This window comes from Malaclemys terrapin, chromosome 2, assembly GCF_027887155.1.
Source record: "Malaclemys terrapin pileata isolate rMalTer1 chromosome 2, rMalTer1.hap1, whole genome shotgun sequence".
Lineage (NCBI taxonomy): Eukaryota > Metazoa > Chordata > Testudines > Emydidae > Malaclemys > Malaclemys terrapin.
This window is the reverse complement of record NC_071506.1, coordinates 217,687,098-217,701,938: the sequence shown is the minus strand read 5'-3', so window position 1 is coordinate 217,701,938 and position 14,841 is coordinate 217,687,098.

The following is a 14,841-nucleotide window of genomic DNA, read 5'->3' as shown; positions in this document are numbered from 1 at the left end:
CTGTTTGAAAGGGAACATTTTTAGGAGTGAGCATGTTTAAATCCAAGTGAGTAAGTAGATCCAAGGGAGCCCAATGGAGCCATGACATTGACAAGACAGCCAACAGCCGATGTAAGGAATTCAATGTCTACTCAGACACTGCGTCACCCTAACTACACCAACGTAAGCCTTATGCCTCTTGTAGAGGTGGAATTAGTCTGTCGGTATTGTAGGGCACTTACATCAGTGGGAGCAAGGCTGCGGGTGTACACTGACATCATTAGGTCGATGTAAGCTTTTTACGTTGACTTAACTGTGTAGTGTAGACAAGGCTTTAATTTCTCTGTGCCTCAGTTCCCCATCTGTAGGTTGGGGACAATAGTACTTCTCTACCTTACAGGAGGATTGTGAGGATAGGTACGTTGATGATTGGGAATTGCTCAGGTACTATAGTAATGGAGGGCCACAGAAATACCTTAGATAGATCTGCTTAGGTGCGTTCCACAGAAGATGACATCCCTTGTCCAAGACATATTTGCATCTTATTCACCTGAAGGAAGGCAGCAAGAAAGAATAATTTCATTGACAACCCATTATTCTATCCCCACCTCCAAATTTTTGGTCAGTCCCTGTCTCCATCTTAGAACTGGTTTCCTTTCACATTCCCTTGACCTGCTTTGACAACCCCAGTTGGCTCCTTCTCTGACAAACATCGTTGGGCCTTCTTCCATGCTGGAAGACCCTACACCATAGGTGCTGACTTTCTAATATACTGGTAGTGCTCCCCCCGGGTACTCCCCAGAGGTGCTCCCCCCGGCTCTGCCCTAGGCCCCGTCCCTACTCCACCCATTCCAATAAGCCCTATCCCTGCCCCGCCTCTTCCTGCCCTACCTCACCCCCACCCCACCTTTTCCCACCCCCTCCACCAAGCGCGCCACGCTCTTGTTCCTTCCCCACATACTTCAGAGGAAGCTGCAAGAAACTTCACATCAGGCACATGTAGGATAATCTGCCGCTCATATTAGGTTTCCATCATTAGCAGAGATCCTAGTTTTCCGTGATAAAAAAGCCAAAATTTTCTGATAAAAAAATCCACATTTTCCACAAATAAAATGGAACGCTGAATTTTAGTTTCCCTATCCACAGTATATATAGGTATCAGTTGAACACAATGTTTTATGGCTAGAGTTCCCTACACCCCCCCTGAATTTTCCCAACACCCCTCCCAGTTTTGTGAACTAGTTACATGCCAAACCTGGTGGCTGAACTTTGCAACTTTGTCCTCACCCACAACTATTTCACATTTGGGGACAATATATACCTTCAATTCAGCGGCACTGCTATGGGTACCCACATGGCACCACAGTATGCCAACATTTTTATGGCTGCCTTAGAACATCGCTTCCTTAGCTCTTGTCCCCTAATGCCCCTACTCTACTTGCGCTACATTGATGACATCTTCATCATCTGGACCCATGGAAAAGAAGCCCTTGAGGAATTCCACCATGATTTCAACAATTTCCATCCCACCATCAACCTCAGCCTAGACCAATTCACACAAGCGGTCCATTTCCTTGACACTACTGTGCTAATAAGTGATGGGCACATAAACACCACCTTATACCGGAAACCTACTGACCGCTATTATTACCTACATGCCTCCAGCTTCCATCCAGGACACACCACACGATCCATTGTCTAGAGCCAAGCTCTAAGATACAACGGCATTTGCTTCAATCCCTCAGACAGAGACAAACACCTAGAAGATCTCTATCAAGCATTCTTAAAACTACAATACCCACCAGGGGAAGTAAAAAAAACAGATTGACAGAGCCAGAAGAGTACAACCTATTCTGAAAGATGATCCCTCACTCTCACAGATCTTGGGAGACAGATCTGTCCTCGCTTACAGACAGCCCCCCCAACCTGAAGCAAATACTCACCAGCAACCACACACCACAGAACAAAAACACTAATCCAGGAACCTATCCTTGCAACAAAGCCCGATGCCAACTCTGTCCACATTCAAGTGACACCATCATATGACCTAATCACATCAGCCACGCCATCAGGGGCTCGTTCACCTACACACCTACACATCTACCAATGTGGTATATGCCATCGTGTGCCAGCAATGCCCCTCTGCCATGTACAATGGCCAAACCGGACAGTCTCTACGCAAAAGAATAAATGGACACAAATCTGACATTAGGAATCATAACATTCAAAAACCAGTAGGAGAACACTTCAACATCTCTGGTCACTCAGTAACAGATTTAAAGGTGGCAATTTTGCAGCAGAAAAGCTTCAAAAACAGACGCCAACGAGAAACTGCTGAACTTGAATTAATATGCAAACTAGATACAATCAATTTAGGCTTAAATAGAGACTGGGAATGGCTGAGCCATTATACACATTGAATCTATTTCCCCATGTTAAGTATCCTCACACCTTCTTATCAAACTGTCTTAAATGGGCTATCTTGATTATCACTACAGATTTTTTTTTCTCCTGCTGACAATAGCTCATCTTAATTAATTAGCCTCTTAGAGTTGGCAGGGCAACTCCCACCTTTTCATGTTCTCTGTATGTATATATATCTTCTTATTATATGTTCCATTCTATGCATCCGATGAAGTGGGCTGTAGCCCACGAAAGCTTATGCTCTAATAAATTTGTTAGTCTCTAAGGTGCCACAAATACTCCTGTTCTTTTTGCGGATACAGACTAACACGGCTGCTACTCTGAAACATGACAATTTAGTGAGTGTTTGGTAATTTGAATTGAAGTTGAAACATTAATACACACTGTAAAAGCATATAGAGTGTATCATAAAATATGTGTATCTGAAAAAGTATAATAGATTTGAAAAGTAAGAACATAGACTAGTTTCCTTATACAGCTGTTGTTTTTATGACAATGTCAGTGCATTCAGTTCGGTGATGTTGGCCAACCTAATAATTTCAAATGATGATTTGTAAGCAAAGTCTAAATGAGCTCTCCCTGACAGCTAGTGATGAGCTGGGGCTGGGGGGAAAGGCTTCAGGGCCACATTGTATTTACATTCACACCTAATCTACCTAGGTATCCAGTAAACAGACCTGTGCTGCCCAAGTGATGGATTTTGGCTGGTTTTGGGTTACAAATCACGTGAATGAGGGGGGGGGGAGGGAGAAGAGGAATGAAATGTTGTTGTTCTTATTGTATGAGTAAAGGTCAGTAGAACTGGACTTAGCCTGTGCTGATTGAGGGCATCAAGAGCTGATTAGGCTCCATAGATAGTCTTTTGTTCTGTTAAGTGACCACTGCAGCTGAAATCACTGATAATCAGGTCTAAGTGCTTAGTCCTGCTGTGGGGACAGTGTTTCTGTGGAAGAGACAACCAGACTGCACTAGCAGCGAGGTTCCCCCCCCGGAGAGCTCAGCTGAAATAACTGAGAGCTGGTGGAACCTCAAGAGACCAACTCGCAGAGATCACAGTGGCAGGTGGCAGCAGGAGGTGACGGCGCAGGACCATTGGCAACAGAGTGGTGGAGTGAATGGTGGCACAACAAACAGCAGTGGCCAGAGCAAACAGTGAGCAGCTGGAGGAACGAGCAAGGTGACTTCTTGCCTCCCACCTGGGAGGTGTACTCACATGAAAGCACCTCTGAACTCTGAGCCTCCACTGACCAAGGACAACACTGGTGAGTGGGGTGCGGTGGAGGGAAAAGTAAGGGGCACGTTAAATAAATATTTGTTTGTTGGACTATATTTTAGTGACTTTGCTCCAGAATGCTAGATTTGTGACTGGGAATGGAAACATATATAAATATGTTTCCTAGTAGGCCAAGATTTTTAAAATGCATTATTTGCCCAGGTTATCATCTCACATCTTTGCTATCTTGAGAGGTCATTATGTCGGGGAGTTTCTGTATTAAACATTTTTATTATTATAATTAATTTTTACATAAGAATGGTCATACTGGGTCAGACCAATGCTCCATATAGCCTAGTATTCTGTCTTCCGACAGTGGTCAAGGCCAGGTGCTTCAGAAGGAATGAACAGAACAGGTAATCATCAAATGATCCATCCCCTGTTGCCCATTCCCAGCTTCTGGCAAACAGGCTAGGGACACTCAGAGCATGGTGTTGCATCCCTCCCCATCCTGGCTAATAGCCACTGATGGACCTATTCTCCAGGAATTTATCTAGTTCTTTTTTTAATCCTGTTATAGTTTTGGTCTTCACAGCATCCCCTGGCAAAGAGTTCCACAGGTTGACTTTATGCTGTGTGAAGAAGTACTTCCTTTTGTTTTTTTAAACCTGCTGTCTATTAATTTCATTGGGTGACTGCTAGTTCTTGTGTTATGTGAAGGATTAAATAACATTTCCTTATTCACTTTCTTCACACCAGTCAAGCTTTTATAGACCTCTATCATATCCCTCCTTACTCGTCTCTTTTCTAAGCTGAAAATTTCCAGTCATTTTAATTTCTCCTCCTGTTTCATACCCCTAATCATTTTAGTTGCCCATCTCTGTACCTTTTCCATTTCCCATATATCTTTTTTGGGATGGGGTGACCAGATCTGCACACAGTATTCAAGGTGTACACGTACCATGGATTTATATAGAGGCAATATGATATTTTCTGTCTTATTATCTATCCCTTTCTTAATGATTCCCAACATTCTGTTGGCTTTTTGACCGCCGCTGCACATTGAGTGGATGTTTTCAGAGAACTATCCACAAATCTCTTTCTTGAGTGTTAACAGCTAATTCAGACTCCTTCATTTTGTAGGTATAGTTGAAATTGTTTTCCAATGTGCATTACTTTGCATTTATCAGCATTGAATTTCATCTGCCATTTTGTTGCCCAGTCACCCAGTTTTGTGAGGTCCCTTTGTAACTCTTTGCAGTCTGCCTGGGACTTAACTATCTTGAGTAGTTTTGTATCATCTACAAATTTTGCCACCTCACTGTTTACCACTTTTCTGAGATCATTTATGAGTATGTTGAACAGTAATGGTCCCAGTACCGACCCCTCAGGGATACCATTATTTATCTCTCTCCATTCTGAAAACTGATAATTTATTTTTGTTTCCCATCTTTTAACCAGTTAATGATCCATGAGAGGACTTCCCTCTTATCCCATGATAGCTTATTTTTCAAAAGTCAATTTAAATTAAATAAATTTTTTTTTAAATTATATTTTTTAAGAAAACTAGACCTGTTATGTGTTTTGGTGTAACTTGCATTATCCTTATGTTAAATTTGCATTATCCTAACAAAACATTTACTTTATTCATATCTCTTTTATATATCTCATGGGCCCTGACATCCCGCCCTGTAAATTCGAACACCCCCCCAAATTTCAATTCCTGGGGAAACCACTGTTTATAATTTTTAAGCAAGTACGAAGCCTATCAGTGCCATCAATCATTATAATAACATTTATAGAATTGCAACTCAGCTGAAGCCAGAGCCCGAGCTGCCCAGGGCTATCAGTGGTACCCGCAGCTGTCTGGGGCTGTCAGCGGGAGCCCCAGCCTCAGCCCGGCCACCCAGGGCTCAGTCTGTCAACTCTGGTTCAGTTAATCCAGAGAGCCAGATAACGGAGGCTGGATAAATGGGTTTCTACTGCGAATGTTTTTATTTTTTCTGTAAAAATGCAAATTCCACGTTTTTTCCATGGCAAACGGATTTTAAGGATCCCTGATCATTAGTTAGAGATGGGCTTATGGCCTGACGCATGAGGTTTAATAGATCTTCTAAAATTCGTTAGCATTCATTTATTGTCAAATCTAGCCTGTGCTTTTCAGGACAGTGACTGAGCCCTTACTTGGGAGGGGCCTAGCTTATCTTCTGCGTGTTCAGTAAATAATAGATGTTACTCATCATGAGCAGATTCATCTATATATCACATAGAGACATTATGTTCCTATAAGGCTGATCAACTATCCACCTCCAGGGGTTAGGAGGACTCCCTGGTATAAGTTTAGGAGAAAAATTTGCCCCTAGCTGTTAATATCTTACATTTAAAATGGAATGTGCAGTTGTAACTTTGGTGGTTTTTATTTGGCTTAATTGTTACCCTGTAGCATATAAAAAATAATGATTACACTGTGGTCTGGATAATTCAGCTCTTTTGGGTAAGTATCTCAGAGCCAAACTATACTTAGGAATGAGCACTTGGTATTGTATAGTGCAACAGCAATAATTACCCTGTGTTCCTACACACTTCATTCAACCAAAAAAGGTCGGGACGGGCATGTCTATATGACAGTATAGCTAGGAGTTTGGGCCTGGGCAATGCTCCCAGATCAGATCACTATGGAGAACAAAGCCACGCACACACATTCACCCTCTTAAAACCAAGCATGGAGAAAGTTTCCACGTTCTTATGAAGTCATTACAGACCGGAGTGCACAGGGTAAGAACGACGCTGTAACACAGCCAGGGCTGCAGGAGCAGAATGAAAAGATTTCTGCAGCAGATTGCCTGTAAAGAGAAACGTGTCTAGAAACTTAGCCTGCAACTCTTCCCCAAACATATTGGGTCAGTTATTCAGCTGGTGTAAACTGATGTAAGTGGAGAAACCTCAATTTATATCAGCGAGGATCTGCCCCATTGACTTAACCGAGCCTACTGATGTGAATGAGGGTTACTCTCATGAATAGGGGTTGCAGGCTTAGGCCTATTATCTGTCAATCCATGGACTATTTTATTCATGGGCAAGTAGCACAAGATTTCTTTTCTGTCCACTAACTTAGGTCCATTTAGGACCAAAAAACATTCAGGCATGTGATGCTGGCTGCTGCTTGGCAGGTTGCTGTGGTGTAGCCAAAGGTGCAAATGCTGCTTTTGCTGACATTTGGCAAAGCCCTCCGGCTTGAAAGTGCTGCCTCCAGGACATACCGGTAGCTGATATAATTCTTCAAGGACTCCTGTGATAGATTTAGAATGGCTTCCTGAGCAAGGCCAGTATCATGGGGGAATGCTATTTGTTCAGTGCTAGCAAGCTATTTGAGGAGGAGGATCTGGTTCATGCCAAGGAAATAGTTAGATTTAGGAAAGAACATGAGCCGGTACTGTCAAATAGTCTGGGTTAGGGAACTGTTTTCCATCTTCAGCAACGGCATGGTAAGGACTTGATTGATTACAATGGGACCTGAGTGCATTGGTATCTCAGTATCAGACCTATGCCAAATTGCTTCTCACAACACTGAATATCCTAGAGGACATTCTTGACATTAACTTACAGCAGAGGTGGGCAAACTATGGCCTGCGGGACCCTCCTGCCCGGCCCCTAATCTCCTGGCCCTGGAGGCTAGCTCCCGGCCCCTCCCCCGCTGTCCCCCTTCCCCCTCAGCTCGCCACGCTGCACAATGCTCTGGGTGGCAGGGCTCTTGCAGAGCCGTGGCCTGTCCTGGTGCTCTGGGCAGCACGGCTGCCTGTCCTGGTGCTCTGGGCGGTGCAGCTGTAGCACCGCCAGCCACCGATGCTCCAGGCAGCGCGGTAAGGGGGCAGGGAGAAGGGGGAGTTGGATAGAGGGCAGGAGAGTTTGGGGTGGTGGTGATCGGGGGTGGGGGTGTGGATGGGGTCGGGGCGGTCAGAGGGCAGGGAACAGGGGGGTTGAATGGGGGCAGTCAGGAAGGAGAGAGGGGGTTTAGATGGGGCGGTGGGATGCAGTCAGGGGCAGGGGTTCCGGGGGCAGTCAGGGGACAGGGAGAAGGGGTGGTTGGATGGGGTAGAGGTTCCGGAGGGGCAGTCAGGAATGAGAGGAAGGGTTGGATTGGGTGGTGGGGGGTGGGCAGGGGTTCTGGGGACGATCAGGGGACAGGGAGGGGTGGATGGGGCAGGGATCCTGGGGGGGCCATCAGGGAACGGTGGGGGGAGGGTTGGATGGGCAGGAGTCCCGGGTGGTGCTGTCATGGGTCAAGAAGCAGGGGGCGTCCGATAGGGGTCGGGGGCCGGGCCACACCTGGCTGTTTGGGGAGGCAAAGCCTCCCCTAACTGGCCCTCCATACAATTTCAGAAACCCAATATGGCCCTCAGGCCAAAAAGTTTGCCCGCCCCTGACTTACACTCACCACAAACACTACTTCCAGAATGGTCCTTTGCATCTGCAGAAGTCCTGATTTCTGCAGTCGCTCAAAGGAAATTAGCACTCTTCTACATCTGAATGGTAACTTCAGTCACAATGGAGACAAGAAAATGACAATTCAGAATTTCAGCAGCTGCCTTCAAAATAAAATAGCTTCACCATGGAAACAAGACCTTTGAGGCTTGCCCTGTAGAAGCCCCTTCCTGGGATAAATGGAAGTCTCCAGCCTTGTCACGCCTCAGAAAGAAGTCATGAGTAAGACGTAAACTGCTTAATTCAGCTTTACAAACTTTATATACTTGAATCAATTTCCAGGAGTACTAATTTCACTTCCAGCTGTCTCAGTTGCCTTTTCTTCTCACAAAAGAGCCACACCACAATGCTTTGATGTGGCATGCTTCCAAAACCCCTTAGAACACTGGGAAATAGCTAGTGCTATGAAAAAGCCTGCCAGTGAAAGTTGGATCCTCTTTATTAGGCTGGAGGAACACACAGCATGGATAACAAAGGACTGAGATTTGGAAATAGAATATTCAAGCCACTTGTGACTTAGCCCTTAGTGGTCTGGACACACTGCAGCTACTTTCTGCAAAATGCACCTTGCCGCATTTCAGGCTACAGAAATTTGCCAGCTTATTTTATGACTCTGCTGGTGACTATGGAACTCTGGGAAATTGGCTCTGGTTTGGGTTGGCCTAATATGCCCTGCTCCCCAATGTGCTAAGAATTTGGTCTATTACTGACAATAAGTTCTAAGGTTAATCTGTCAAAGCAGCGCACAGAAAATATAGGGACAGAACATGTTAACGAATATGACGGCTTGTCCCAGCCACCCAGAACCGAACAGAGAAAGAAAGAGCAACTGAATTCTTTTGTATACCTGAATGCAGTATATGAGCACATTGGCGGCAGCGAAGAACAGGTGTAAATGCCACCCACCATTCTAAAGTCTTGCTCTTCTGATAGAGCATTTCCAGGCTTTGGGGGAGTAAGTCGGATTCCTAGTATTAATTCTGAAGAGTTTTGGGGTCATTGATTCCCTTTTTAATGGCTTTATGGGGACACTTGCACATGGGCAAAACTTACTTTGACCCGTATGATGCAGTAGCAACTCTATTGTTGGCTACTACTATGGTCCTGACTCTGCAGCAAATGAACAGTCTTTAAGTAAGGACTATTCCTACAAGTAAGGTTTTCAGGCATGTGCCTGTGGACTCTGTAACCCTCTGTTGAGTGTTGTTACAGATCCCATCCTTGTGCCCAATCCATAGAGGATATGGCTGTCACAGCCCTACCTAGGGAGTTTGGAGTCTTTCAGTCGCTCCTGCTTTTAGCTCCAGAGATCTCTGGTTCATTTCCCAGTGTGTCAGTCAGGACGGCAGCCATCTCATCTTTACAGAATATCATGTGTTAGTCTTTTTATGGACACTCCCTTGAATTCAATGGGGTAGGTACAGTTTTCATTTGGAAACAAGATCTAGCATAGTCAAAATAATATACACGATACCACTGTGTGGATTGCACAGAAGGGCAGTCTTGCCTCCGTGGCTCCAGAAGGTCCACCAGGGCCCAGACAGTGAGTGTATGTAGATCATGGGTGGGCCCAGAGAGTGTCAAAGTCAAAGCCAGATTCTTCCATCTGCCCAGTGCTGCAGGTGGACAGGTATGGGATAGCTGAAGTTACTCCAGCAGAGGCCACTCACCTCTGTCCACTTTCCCTTCACAACTGCCCTGCCCCAGAAAGGTGTTATGATCACAGACAACAGCCCAGCTACTATTTCATTCTTTACTCAGTCTGGGCCTGATTCTGCTCTCATTTACCTCAGAGTAAATCAGGTGTAACTAACTTCATTGGAATCAGTGCATTTACACTACAGTAAAACTGCTAGAACTGTGATAAGGACCAGCCTCTAGTTGTTTAGGTAACAGTGTTTAGGTTTAATTTTAAACACAATGGGCGTGAGCGCAATGGAGTTACATCAAGTAAAAACAGAGCTCTGAGAAAAGTCACTGGGGAAAAAAGGGCTGCTTATAACTGATACATTATTTGAGGTCACCACAAATTTTCTGCAAAAACCAAACATTTTTGACAGAAAATAGCATTTTTTCCTTAAATGAAAATTTTAATGTTTTTCAACAAAAACACACACACAACCTTCTTCTCTCCCCCTCCCGTTTGACTGCCCTTTTCCATGAAGGGGGGTAGGTGGGAGGAAAGGAAGAATAAAACCCACAATGATTTTTATGGGACTATTACAAAAAAAAAAAAAAAAAAAAAAAAAAAGAAAGAGAGAATATTTTAACATTTCAGGAAAAACAATTAACATTTTCCAAACAGCTCTAGCACTATGATTATTTTTATTGCTATTTACATTAAAGTAGGGCTTAAAATATCATTATGAAAAAAATGTTTGGGGTTGTTCAACTACTACATGTATTTTTTTTTTAAATATTCAGCTCAGTGTAATTTGGAAATGTCAAGCGCTAAACATTAATATTTTTGCTGAACATTTCGCTCCAGCAGTCGTGTGAACCCACAGCTGTTATTTTTCAAAGGTTAACAGCTAGTCACTTTAAACTGTTTCTTCCCTACCCATTACCTCCTCCCCACATCTGTTAACATATGGAAAACCATTTGGAACCCAGTTGTGTGTGGTGCTAAACTGAGATATTCTCACTCAGGTCATGTCTAGCTGAAGAAGACGGGGCCTGTTTTAAAATGCTTTAGCTTCCTGATGACATGATTTTAAACAGGACCTTTAGACAGGGCACGTTATCTTTAAAAACATGTGAGCTGGTTGTGGTCAAGCCTGCGGGACAGGAGCAGATGTTCCGAGCCTAGACATGGTCACAATGGGAGTTGAGGGTGCTCAACGCCTCAAAGTAACTGGTCAGCACCATGGCAGAATCAGCCTTTAGGGACAGATTCTTACTCAGAGTGCATAGTGATTCCATTGGAACCAATGGGAACACTCAGGGAGTAAATCACTACTGAACGTGAGCAAGGATGGCAGAAAGTGACCCCTAGTGTGCATACAAGAGTATAATCTATGGAAATTATTCTAAGAACCATATTTTAAAAAAAAATCTAGATTTGGTTTAAGAGCATCAAAATCTGCTCAAAATACCATCTCTATATGTTGACTTTATGACTTTAAAACTGAGCTGATTATAACTAATCTTCATCAAAACAACAACAATAAAAATTGGCACCTGAATAGATACCCTATGTATGCAGCATTCCAGCCAGATGCAATTAAATTAGGATTTATTTTAAATTGGAAACTCTTAACTAGGGCTGTGCTGCTGGGCATGGCTCTAATAAAATGATTGCAATGTTAATATACCACGTGAGTCATACGGTTATATAATTTATTTGCTATATTTTGCCCTCACTCAAAAATTGCTCTTGAGTCTGTCAAATGGTCAGGTTATTTCTGGCAAATCATTTGCTTCTGTGACAGTTTCTGTTAAGGCAGCTACAGTCAACAACTGCAGGGTAAATGCTCTCCCCAACGACAGAGACGTTACTGTGAGATCCATTTTGAAAGGGAATCTACTTTTATGAAAACCCATTCACTTAATTTTCAAAGTAAAGAAGTAATGTGAGATAACAAACATATTTGAGAAACATTTCCCTCTCTCGTTTCGTACAAAACCCAGGCACTTTAAGACTCACAGAATACAGTCTGTGTCGCTCCCAATCCGATTAAAATGATAACAGTGTCCCCTGGCTGTCCATCAGTACGGTGTTGCTCAAAGCAATGTGTACACTCTATGGAAACTGGAACCAAAGTAACTGAATCGGTTGTAATGTACATCTAGTTAGTGCCCATGAAAGTCTGTCTGCAGACACTCTTATTTTGGAGTAAGGGTGAGGTGTTTTGATACAATTTACATTGCTAAAAATAGTGGCCTATATATATTTACACACACACACACACACACACACACACACGACCAAGCTTAAAAAAAAATAGATACCTGAAGTTAGGTTTCCAACTCCATATTTAGATACGAAAACAAGTGGCCCAGTGTTCAAAAGGAATGAGCACCCAGCCTCTCCCATTGAAGTTAATGTACAAGCAAGTATGTGATCATGTAGTTCAAGACTGCCTCTTAGCGTACACTCACGGAGGCTGAATTAAGGTTGCACAGGCACCCTTAATACTGACATTTTCTAACTTTTAGGTGGTGAATTTGCCACTTTAACATGCTTTTAATTTTTTAATGTAATTATTTATATATATATATAATCACAGACACACCCACACACCAATTTTGCCCGCAAATGACCATCATGCTCCTATTTGCCGGTGCTGGTATTTGATCCAATTTGAGCTCTTTTTGTGACAAACAGAGAATTCACCAGTTAAAACAACAAAGCTCAACGCAGCAGAAACTTCAGAAATAACCAACTGAAATGAGCTATGTAAATAGCAGCAATTTTATCTTGGGCATAATTGTATTTTAGATGCATATAACCAAGGTGTTAGGCAGCAAATAATTCAGTCGTTACTGGTAAAAGGTTCCCCTTATTTCCCCTTCATGCATGGGCTGAGCCTGTGAGGTGCTGCGCACCCTCCTTCATTACTGACATCACCTCAGCGCTTCAAAGGATCTTGGCCAAAATTTTCAAACTTGGGTACTTAAAATTAGATCCTTCAATATGGATTTAGATGCTTAACTTTAGGTACCAAATTTGAAAATGTTGTCCTTTTCCTTAAGGGCCAGGTCCTGTTCCCATGGATGGCAATGGGAGCAGGTGCAGACCCTTTAGGTGCACATGGGCATGAAAGACCTGACCCTGCAAAGCGTCAGTAGAAGTTGACAAAGCTCAGTATCTTGCTGGAGATTCTTGGCACCAGGGATGCTGTTGGGGTCTGGGGGAACCAGGACCATTATCCTGGGACCAGACTCAGCCAGTGGAAAGCCTGTGCCAAGCACCCTGAACCTACATCCTAACCTGTAGGTCCCATCAGGAAGTATTGGGAAACTATATCCACTACAATCTCCAGGTCTAGCCCATCCCCATGAGGTAGATAAGAGAGAGATAGAGAAGGGAAAGACAGAAGGCTTGTGAAAGGGGAAGGATGGAAAAAGAGAGAGAGTGTGAAAGAAGAGAAGCAGCACCAACAGGGAAGAGAGGGAGTGTGTGCATGTGAGAGAGAAATGGGGTGTGTGAGCAGACAGGGGATCTCATTCTCCTCTCACACTTGCACTGTCTAGACTTGGAATGTGGTATACTGAGGATTGTCTTGAAATTGCAAGGTAGCAATTTAAGAATGGGAGTGGGGGGTTTCTGGTAGTGTTTGCAGGTGAGAGGTGTAGGGAAGTGTAGGATCAGTTTGCAGCTACCCCAGCCTAGAGTAAGACGGGGTGAGTTGTGCCTCTCTGTTTTTTTAGGGAGCAGCCTGCTTTGTCTTTCTCTGGTTTTGGGATCTTGCATGTAATTAGGGCTGCCAAACAATTAAAAAATAATTGCAATTAATTGCAAGTTTAAAAAAAAAGTTGTGCTTCATTGCAGTTTTAATTGCACTGTTGAACAATAATAGGATACCAATTTAAATTAATTATAAATATTTTGGAGGTTTTGCTACATTTTCAAATATATTGATTTCAATTACAACACAGAATACAAAATGTACAGTTCTCACTTTATATTATTTTTTATTACAAATATTTGCACAGTAACCCCCCCAAAAGAAACATTATTTTTCAATTCACCTCATACAAGTACTGTAGTGCAATCTCTTTATCATGAAAGTGCAAATTACAAATGCAAAATTATGTTAAAAAAATAACTGCACTCAAAAACAAAACAACGTAAAACTTTAGCACCTACAAGTCCACTCAGTCCTATTTCTTGTTCAGCCAATCACTAAGACAAATAAGTTTGTTTACATTTATGGGAGATAATGCTGCCTGCCTCTTATTTACAATGTCACCTGAAAGTGAGACAGGCTGGTTCTGCTTGATAACGATCCAAAGCAGTGCAAACCAATGCACCTTCATTTTCATCATCTGGGTCAGATGCCTCCAGCAGAAGGTTGATTTTCTTTTTTAGTGGTTCAGGTTCTATAGTTTCCACATCGGAGTGGTGCTCTTTTAAAACTTCTGATAGCATGTTCCACACCTCGTCCCTCTCAGATTTTGGAAGACATTTCAGACTCTTAAACCTTGGGTGGAGTGCTGTAGCTATCTTTAGAAATCTCGTATTGGTACCTTCTTTGCATTTTGTCAGATCGGCATGTAGCAGAATGTGGGTAAAACAATTCTCCCCCAAGGAGTTCAGTCACAAATTTAATCAACACATTATTTTTTAACCAGCATCATCAGCATGCAAGCATGTTCTCTGGAATGGTGGGCAAAGCATGAAGGGGCATACGAATGTTTAGCATATCTAGCACCATGTGAATTCCTATTCTCACTTTCAAGTGACATTGTAAATAAGAAGTAGGCAGCATTATCTCCTGTAAATGTAAACAAACTTGTCTGTCTGAGCGATTGGCTGAAGAAGAAGTAGGACTGAGTGGACTTGTAGGCTCTAAGTTTTACATTGTTTTGTTTTTGAGTGCAGTTATATAAAAAATAATTCTACATTTGTAAGTTGCACTTTCACGATAGAGATTGCACTACAGTACTTGTATGTGGCGAACTGAATATTATTATTTATAATAAAAATAATATGAAGTGAGCACTGTATACTTTGTATTCTGTACTGTAATTGAAATCAATATATTTGAAACTGTAGCAAAACCTTCAAAAATATTTAT